This window comes from Myotis daubentonii, chromosome 5 (assembly GCF_963259705.1).
Source record: "Myotis daubentonii chromosome 5, mMyoDau2.1, whole genome shotgun sequence".
Lineage (NCBI taxonomy): Eukaryota > Metazoa > Chordata > Mammalia > Chiroptera > Vespertilionidae > Myotis > Myotis daubentonii.
In genome coordinates, this window is record NC_081844.1 from 26,169,047 (window position 1) to 26,177,842 (window position 8,796).

The window sequence follows — 8,796 nt, forward strand, 5'->3', positions numbered from 1 at the left end:
AATAAAATATATTTTTAAAAAAGTGTTCCGGACATGGAAGCACAGGCAGCCTCTCCATAGAGTATCACAGCTTCCTGGCTCTGACCATTGCCTCTCTCCAGCCCCTGAGGAAATGCTCAAACATTTCCACCCAAACTGCAGCAATAACCCCATCAAGCCTGGGACACAGAAGAACCTGGAGGCCACCTGACACAGGCAGCCTGAGGGCAGAGCCACAGAACCACAGGTGACCTCAACGGAGAGAGAAAAGGAGGGCACACGTTTCTCCCAGGACTCAGCTTACCAGGAGGCCCACACGGGGAGGAGCAGCACCAATCACCATACACAGCAGGAAGAAAGGTCTGTGGGCATTCACCATGCGGAACTGGGATGGAGAATGTATTCGCATTTCATCATCTTTTTTTCACCTTCCTTTTCACAGCTATCTCAAAAACAATAGTCTCCAAGCAGTTTTTCTAGAAATCATTCTGATTTTCTACTCTGGAATACCTCTGGCTTTTTGTTTTGTTTTCTCTCTCATCTCAACCTCAAATAAATGACCTCTTACTAAGAATGCATGTTCACTGGGGAAGATACACATGTTTGGTCTCTTCTCTCGCACGGTTGAACTTCAGGAACCTGCTGCTGCAGAAAGTACATTGCATCCCTGCCCTTCCACACCTTACTCTTATTTGCACCTGTGGGAATTATACAGTTCCAGCTGTGGCCCCATCTGGGAAAAAATGCTGCAGTGCTCCTTGCACTGAGTGCCACGAATTGTTCTGCTTGTCAAAGGTCCTTTAATCACTGTGGTCATCATTGTAGACATGCTATCTTGGAAAGAGCATGTGTTTCTTGTGATCTTCATCATGGCAAACACAAAAGGCCAGAATATGCTTAGTGTCCGTATATCCACCTGCAACACGGCAAACCCCTTGAGAACTCAAGGCATCCTACAAGATGGTCTTCTCAGCCAATGAGCTCCAGTGGAGCTCAGGGAGTCTTTTGTACACATGGAGAGAGAAAGATTTTTCTCATGACCTTGGAAAATGATGCTAATGGAATAAATTATCTAAAGTTCTAGAAAGTGCTCTTGGCTCTGAGAAAATATTAGGAGGGAATTCATTCTTTTTGTGGTCTAAAGCATGAAGTACCTTTAAGTGGCAGGACATCAATATATGTATTTGTACTTAAAACTACTTTTTTCTTCATGGTCTGACTGAAATAGTACCATGACGTTTGAGGTAGTAGTGAGAGAATCAACCAAATTCTTCTATCTTGTGGGGAAAGCATGAGCTACCGTAGATAACAATCTCAGCATTTATTTTAAAGATTTGGAAGTATGGAAAATAAACACCCAGTCTCATTGGACAGATCTCTGGACTGTGGTTCTGAAACATAAAAGAACATCCCAAGTGGGTTCTGCCTGGGGACATCCTCTGTCATGTGCATCAGCATAATTTCTTTCCATTGCCTCCACGACCATTGTCAGGGTGATCTGGCCTTGCCCAGCCTCTTAGCTGTACTTGCTCCATCTTGAGACAGAATCGGAAATTTCCTGTGTGCACTGGTGCCCTTGAGTTCACAAAGAAACTGCAGGAGAAGGAAGGTGTCACCTCCAGGCCAGAAAAAGATTCTCTTTAAATATAAATGGCCTGGCCAGCATGGCTTAGTAGTTAAGCATCGACCTATGAACCAGGAGGTCAAGGTTCGATTCCCGGTCAGGGCACATGCTCAGGTTTCGGGCTCAATATTTTATATATTTTTATTGATTTCAGAGAGGAAGGGAGAAGGAGAGAGAGATAGAAACATCAATGATGAGCGAGAATCATGGTTCGGCTGCCTCCTGCACACCCCCTACTGGGGATTGAGCTGCAACCCACAATCCAGGCATGTGCCCTTGACCAGAATCAAACCTGGGATCCTTCAGTCTGCAGGCAGACATTCCATCCACTGAGGCAAACCGGCTGCAGTGATGGCGAACCTTTTGAGCTCAGAGTGTCAGCATTTTGAAAAACCCTAACTTAACTCTGGTGCCGTGTCACATATAGAAATTTTTTGATATTTGCAACCATAGTAAAACAAAGACTTATATTTTTGATATTTATTTTATATATTTAAATGCCATTTAACAAAGAAAAATCGACCCAAAAAATGAGTTCGCTTATCACCTCTGACACACGTGTCATAGGTTCACCATCACTGGGCTAGGGCAATAAAAATATATTTTAAAATAAAAATAAAATAATAAATAAATACAAATGTACCCTGGCCAAGTAGCACAGTTGGTTAGAGTGTCTTCCTTATATACCAAGGTTGCAGGTTTGATCCCCTGTCAGGGCACATATAAGAATCAACCAATGAATGCATAAATAAGTGGAAAATTAAATCAATGTTTCTCTTTCTCCCACCCCCCTTCCTCCCTTTCTCTCCCTTCCTTTCTCTCTCTCTCTCTCAAATCAATAAGTAAAAATTAAATATATACAAATGTAACAAGGAGAAGGCCTGTAGGGCCTCCAGCCCCTGATTTCTCCTTAAGGGATCTGTTTTCCAAATGTGTGAGAAGCAGGGTCTCATATCCATGACCATTGCCCCCAGCCTAGCTCTTCCAAGAACTGGCAACAAATGTCTTTTTTCCTTTTAGTTGAATTATATAGGTTGCAGGTGTGCCATTCTATAATACGTCATCTGTATATTGTATTGTGTGTTCACCACCCCAAGTCAGGCCTCCTTCCATCACCATTTATCCCTACCTTTGTTGGCAAATTTCTAAATTTCTAATATCTCCCAGCATTCCCAAAGTCAACTGCCCCTCTTGGACGCATAGCATCATCATCAACTCTTTGTTCTCCAGGATGCATATGAAACAGGCTATTTTAATTGTTTTCCAACAAGCTTGTTCTAAAAAAATATATATTTTAATTGATTTCAGAGAGGAAGGGAGAGGGAGAGAGAGAAACATCAATGATGAAAGAGAATCATAGATTGGCTGCCTCCAGCACACCCCCTACTAGGGATGGAGCCCACAACCCGGGCATGTGCCCTTGACCGGAATGGAAACTGGGACCCTTCAGTCTTCAGGCCGATGCTCTATCCACTGAGCCAAACCGGCTAAGGCCCAACAAGCTCTTTCTTAAGGGAGCAGAAGCCTGTGACCAGTGACCTAAGCTATGGCTCCCTAGAACCAGCAAAGGGAAGTACTTGAAGGCCCCGTTGGTTCTTTTAGGTGAGAGGAAAGCTGACAATAACCTCATGGGAGAGGTTGTATGAAATCCCCAGTCCTCTCACCCACAGGATCATTCCTGGGCTCAGACATCATCTTAGAAAATCTTTGCATGGACGTTCTTTCTTGGACACTGCCTAGCTGTTCTGTCCGGTTAGCAATATCCTCCATGAGTAAGATTAGCATTGTTTTACTGTGATATTCACTTTGTTGTGATGGTCTGGAACCTAACTCACAGTATATCCAATGTATGCCTGTAATGACTTGTCTTCATTTTTCTTTTCCTTTCCTTTCCTTCCCTTCCCTTCCCTTCCCTTCCCTTCCCTTCCCTTCCCTTTCCTTTCCCTTTCTTTCTTCCTTCCTCCCTTCCTTCTTTCCTTCCTTCCTTCCTTCCTTCCTTCCTTTCTATTTCCTTTCTTTCTTTTTACAACTTACACATACTTTATTCACTTGACTAAAAGCCTTCTATTAGTACATACAATGTTTTACATAGTTGATCTCAACTTTGTTCACACCGACGTCAGTGAGTTAGTTGTATTTGAATCTCTATGCTGAGACTATTCAGTTGCTGCTGTTCCTGTTGGCTTGTTTTCTTTCAAACACACTTCTTTCGTGTGTGTTTAAGGAAGTGTTTTTAAGGTAAGAATCAAGGTGGGTACTTTCATATAAAATCTTATTTTTAATTCCTTCTCTGGTGATTCTTTCCTGGATTCTTACCTTTGCATAATTATACCTACAATGGAACTAGTATCCTAAAGTCACCAAGATAAACTCTTCTACTCCAACACCACATGATCTGCTGATTCTACTAGCTAAAAAAAAAAGTCCAAGGTCAGCCTCAACTGATCCTAACAAACCCTATAATCCCAAGTCCTGTGCACAGGGAACGTTCTCAACATCTAAGATTACTAGGCACTTAAAGGGCTTCTCCTTCCCAGGCTGGGGCTCTGCAACAGCCATGGGGACCAGTGGGCACCTCCAGTCCCACCCTCCCCCCATCAAGGGCCCCCTTGTCTTCGTTTGTCACTAAGGTAAAATGCATGTAATCAATACAACTTTAAAGATAGTGTGACATAGTTACAAAAAGGCAAGAAAGAAGTGACCTTGAGGAAAAAAATTCCAGTATTACATTGCTTTTTTTTTTTTCCCAAAAACACACAAATTTATTATATTACAGTTCTGTGGGTTAGAAGTCCATTAAGGGTCTTACCAGACTAAAATCAATGTATCAGCAGGCTGCATTCCTTTCTGGAGGTTCGAGGTGCAATTCAATTCTTGCTCATTTGGGTTGTTGGCAAAATTCAGTTACTTACAGTTGTAGGACTAAGTCCCTGCTTTCTTGCTGGCTGTCAGCTGAGCATCAGTCCTGGTTTCTAGAGGCTGCCACATTCTAAGAGCTGCTAACTGATTCCTTATTTGCATCTCTCTCCTTACATTGCTTTTGATAAAAATTCCTCTCTCATTTTTCTTTTCTCCCTGTGCCTACATAGTAAGTTTCTGAGGACTCTTTTTTACTTTTGGGTAATCTCAAGTGAAATTTTAGGGTCTAAACTTGGTTTTGCCTGGCCAGTGTGGCTCAGTGATTGAGCATTGACCTATGAACCAGGTCACAGTTTGATTGCCTATCAGGGCCCCATCCCCAATGGGGGGGGAGGGGTGTGTGTGTGCAAGGGGCAGCCAATCAATGATTCTCTCCTATCAGTGATGTTGCTGTCTCTCTTCCCTTCCTCTCTCTCTTTTAAAAAAAAAATATTTTATTGATTTTTTCCAGAGAGGAAGGGAGAGGGATAGAGAGTTAGAAACACTGATGAGAGAGAAACATCAATTCAGCTGCCTCCTGCATACCCCCTACTGGGGATGTGTCTGCAACCAAGGTACATGCCCTTGACCAGAATCGAACCTGGGACCCTTCAGTCTGCAGGCTGATGCTCTATCCATTGAGCCAAACCGGTTAGGGCTCCTCCTTTCCTCTCTTAAGTCAATAAAACTACACTAAAAAACTACAATAAAAACTATACTAAAATATATTTAAAAAACACCTTGAAGTGTTCAAGGATGACTCATTACTTATACAAGAAACTTGCCCTGGAAATAATAATTAACTCTTTTTTTCCCCCCCTGAAAGGAATAGATATTTGGGATTTTCTGGTTGAACTAGTAAAATGACCATTTTCTTCTCTCCTTTACACACAAATACTGGATTTGAGTGAGTTTTTTTCGGGTTGTTCAAACATGGGGTTTGTGTAATTAAAATATCGGTGGTGGGCTGCTTTGTGACAGCGCTACGGAGGCTGGTGGGAGGGCTGTACTCCGCGTGAAGCAGAAGCGCAGCCGAATCTCCGGTCCTGGCTTGCAAACGCCTCCGGAGCGATGCCGCCAGAAGACGTCCCCTGAGGGTCTGGAGAGAGCAGCAGAGGGTAATGTCTTCTTCCAGTTGGTGGCTACAGTGCGCTCCCAGGAGGAGCCGGTCCAGCCGCTGCTGCGGGCCGCTCTGCGCCCATCCCGGGGCAGCCAGCAGGGTATCCGCCACGACCCCCACGCGTGGGCTCGGAAGATCCAGCGGGAGGGCCGCTACAGGCAGTCTCTAGCCGCGATCCTCGGGCATTCCCTCGGATGGCCTGGAGTCGGTGACGCAGGCTTCCAGCTGTTGGATCTGGTCCACGGAGACCCAGAGGCCGCTGCCGCCGCGCCTCCTGCAAAGTACCGGACCCAGATGCGACCCTTTGCAATTCTGTCGGGTTGATCCGGAGGCGATTGACTGTATCTGAGGATGGGCAAGTGTCGGCACCGGGCGGAACGGAAGGATGACCGTGTGTATGACATGTACTACTTGGAGGCGGCCACTCCAGGGTGGATTGAGAATATCCTCTCTGTGCAGCCCTACAGCCAGGAGTGGGAGCTGATGTGCAGGTGAATGATGACCAACGACTGCAGGACATTTATGATGAAGATGATGGGAATAGTGAGAATAACTGGCGCCATGAGTACCCCGAGGAGGCGAGCAGTGACGGAGATGAAGATTCCAGAGGCTCTGACGAATACAACAGCCCCAGTGAAGAGGAAAGAGGCAACAGCAGACCACAGATGTGGAACAAATACCCTTTGGGTGTGCAGAAGGGGTTTGGCTATGACACCCCCATGACCTGGCCTCGGACTGATGATCCTGTGACGACCCTGAGGGTCTACCACAGGCCCTTGAGGGCTCTGACTGCAGCATCAGCCACCCTGGTAATGGGTTTCCTGGCGTAACACGTGGAAGAAAAAAGCATGTCCAACAGCACCATCACACCAGTGAAAACTTGTGCTGAAGGACTGTCTCTTTTCCACTAATAGTAGGGGCCCTTTGCCTCATTCAAGTGACCCTACAGTCTGGGGGACCAAAAAAACAAACAAACCATAAAATGAAGCTTCCTGGCCTAGGCATTTTCCTGCTCTTCTCCTATGCTGAAACCAGTAAGTGGAAGACAGGCTGTTTTATCAGAACTAAGGTTCAACTTCTCCATACCACCAGGCCTCCCCCTCATATGTGGAATCTAACGAACCAAATAAACTGATGATCAAAAATAGACCCAGAGTCATAGAAGCATGAACAGACTACTAACCCCCAGAGGGAAGGCAGGGGAGGGTGGGTGGGAAGAGATCAACCAATGAACTTGTACGCATATATGCATAACCCATGGACACAGACAATGGGGAGGTGAGGACAGGAGTGGGCTGGAAGAGGTTAATGGGGGTAAATGGAGGGCCTATGTAATACTTTCAACAATAAAGATTTTTATATATATATATATATATATATATATATATATATATATATATATATATATATATATATATTGATTTTTTACAGAGAGGGAGATAGTTAGAAACATCGATAAGAGAGAAACATCGATCAGCTGCCTCCTGCACATCTCCCACTGGGGATGTGCCTGCAACCCAGGTACGTGCCCTTGACTGGAATCGAACATGGGACCTTTCAGTCTGCAGGCCGATGCTCTATCCACTGAGCCAAACCGGTTTCGGCAACAATAAAGATTTTTTTTTAAATAAAAAATAAAATAAAATGTAAGTTAAGCCCAGCCAGCGTGGCTCAGTGGTCATTGTTCGATTCCCTGTCAGGGCACATGCCCAGATTGTGGGCTCGATTCCTAGTGTGGGGCGTGCAGGAGGCAGTCAATAAATGATTCTCTCTCATCATTGTTTCTCTCTTTCCCTTTCCCTTTCTCTCTGAAATCAATTTTAAAAATATTTTTAAAAAATCAATGAGACTTTCATGACAAAATTGTAACTATAAAAGAATTTAAAGTAAAATATGTCTGAGGAAAAATTACCTGAACTTGAATGCACATGATAAATTTGACTCAAAGTACAATCATTAAAGAAGAGATTTGCAGTTTATCTAGATATTCATAATTATAAGGAGACATTTTCATATATTCCCTCAGGAAATTAAGAACAATTGTTTGGTGACATACAACAGTTTAGAAAATGGTTAATAAAATATTCCTATAAAACTACAAAAGTGCTATTTTGACAAAAAATGCACATACTTAAAACTTTTTAAAAAATTATTGATTTCAGAGAGGGAGAGGAAGAGATAGAAACATCAATGATGAGAATCACTGATGGGCTGCCTCCTGCACACCCCCTACTGGGTTCGAGCCCACAACCCAGGCATGTGTCTTCCTGGTTCATAGGCTGACGCTCAACCACTGAGCCACAATGGCCAGGCACAAACTTTTAATCACATACAATCAAACATAACTGGAAACATACTGAGGGATTCACTCAGCTTCAAGTAACAGGAAACACCCAGTCTTCCTGACAGGAGGAAGAGGCAGATTCTCACACGGAAGGACCAGGTGAAGGCAGCCACTGCACAGGCAGCAGAGAAACAAACTCCTAGGTCCTTTTTGGCTGCAACATTGTAGATGTCGTGGTCAATAAAGAACACATCCTAGCACTGTTAACAGCATATTTCCTATACAAATTACATCTTAAATGGATGTAATCTAGAGAAGAGGGGATTCAGACATAAGTTTCCAGATGGACACATGATGGCTTACAGAAAAATCCAAATTAATGGATCTTTGATGTGAATCTTGAGAAAACATCAGTGGAAACCTACACCTCTAAGAAAGTATAAATAAAATAACTGGTGGTGGTTATGAGGATAGTCTTAATTGGAAGGCAAAGGATCATACTCAAAAGTCTTATACAACTGTCTCTTCCCTATGTGGTGGTTTCAAAATCTGATGTGTTACTCATTTCTCCTTTTCAATCTCATGCAAGTGGGACTACTTGTGAATCCTAAGATGGAACCATAAAGGAGGTGAATTCTAAAAAATCTAGGTCCTAACATTACTGACAGGGGAGTGAATATCTCCAACTCTAGATTTTTTTTCATTCTACAGGTCTCTCTTCTTCTTTTTATGCCTTTTCTTAAATCAAAGTCTATTCAACAAATAACCAGTCAGAATAAAGAACAATAAGGACCCAAATGTGAAAATATTAATTTATATGAAACTATATTCTTTCATGAACTTGCCATACATAAAAGTTATTCCAAGTGTTCAACATTTTACTCCTGTCAC

The 8,796-nt window shown here is 43.3% G+C and overlaps 1 pseudogene; it reads left to right on the forward strand.

Moving 5' to 3' along the window:
• The first annotated feature begins 5,434 nt into the window (after nt 1-5,434).
• Nucleotides 5,435-6,716, forward strand: LOC132234526 (probable RNA polymerase II nuclear localization protein SLC7A6OS; annotated as a pseudogene).
• The last annotated feature ends 2,080 nt before the right edge of the window (nt 6,717-8,796 follow it).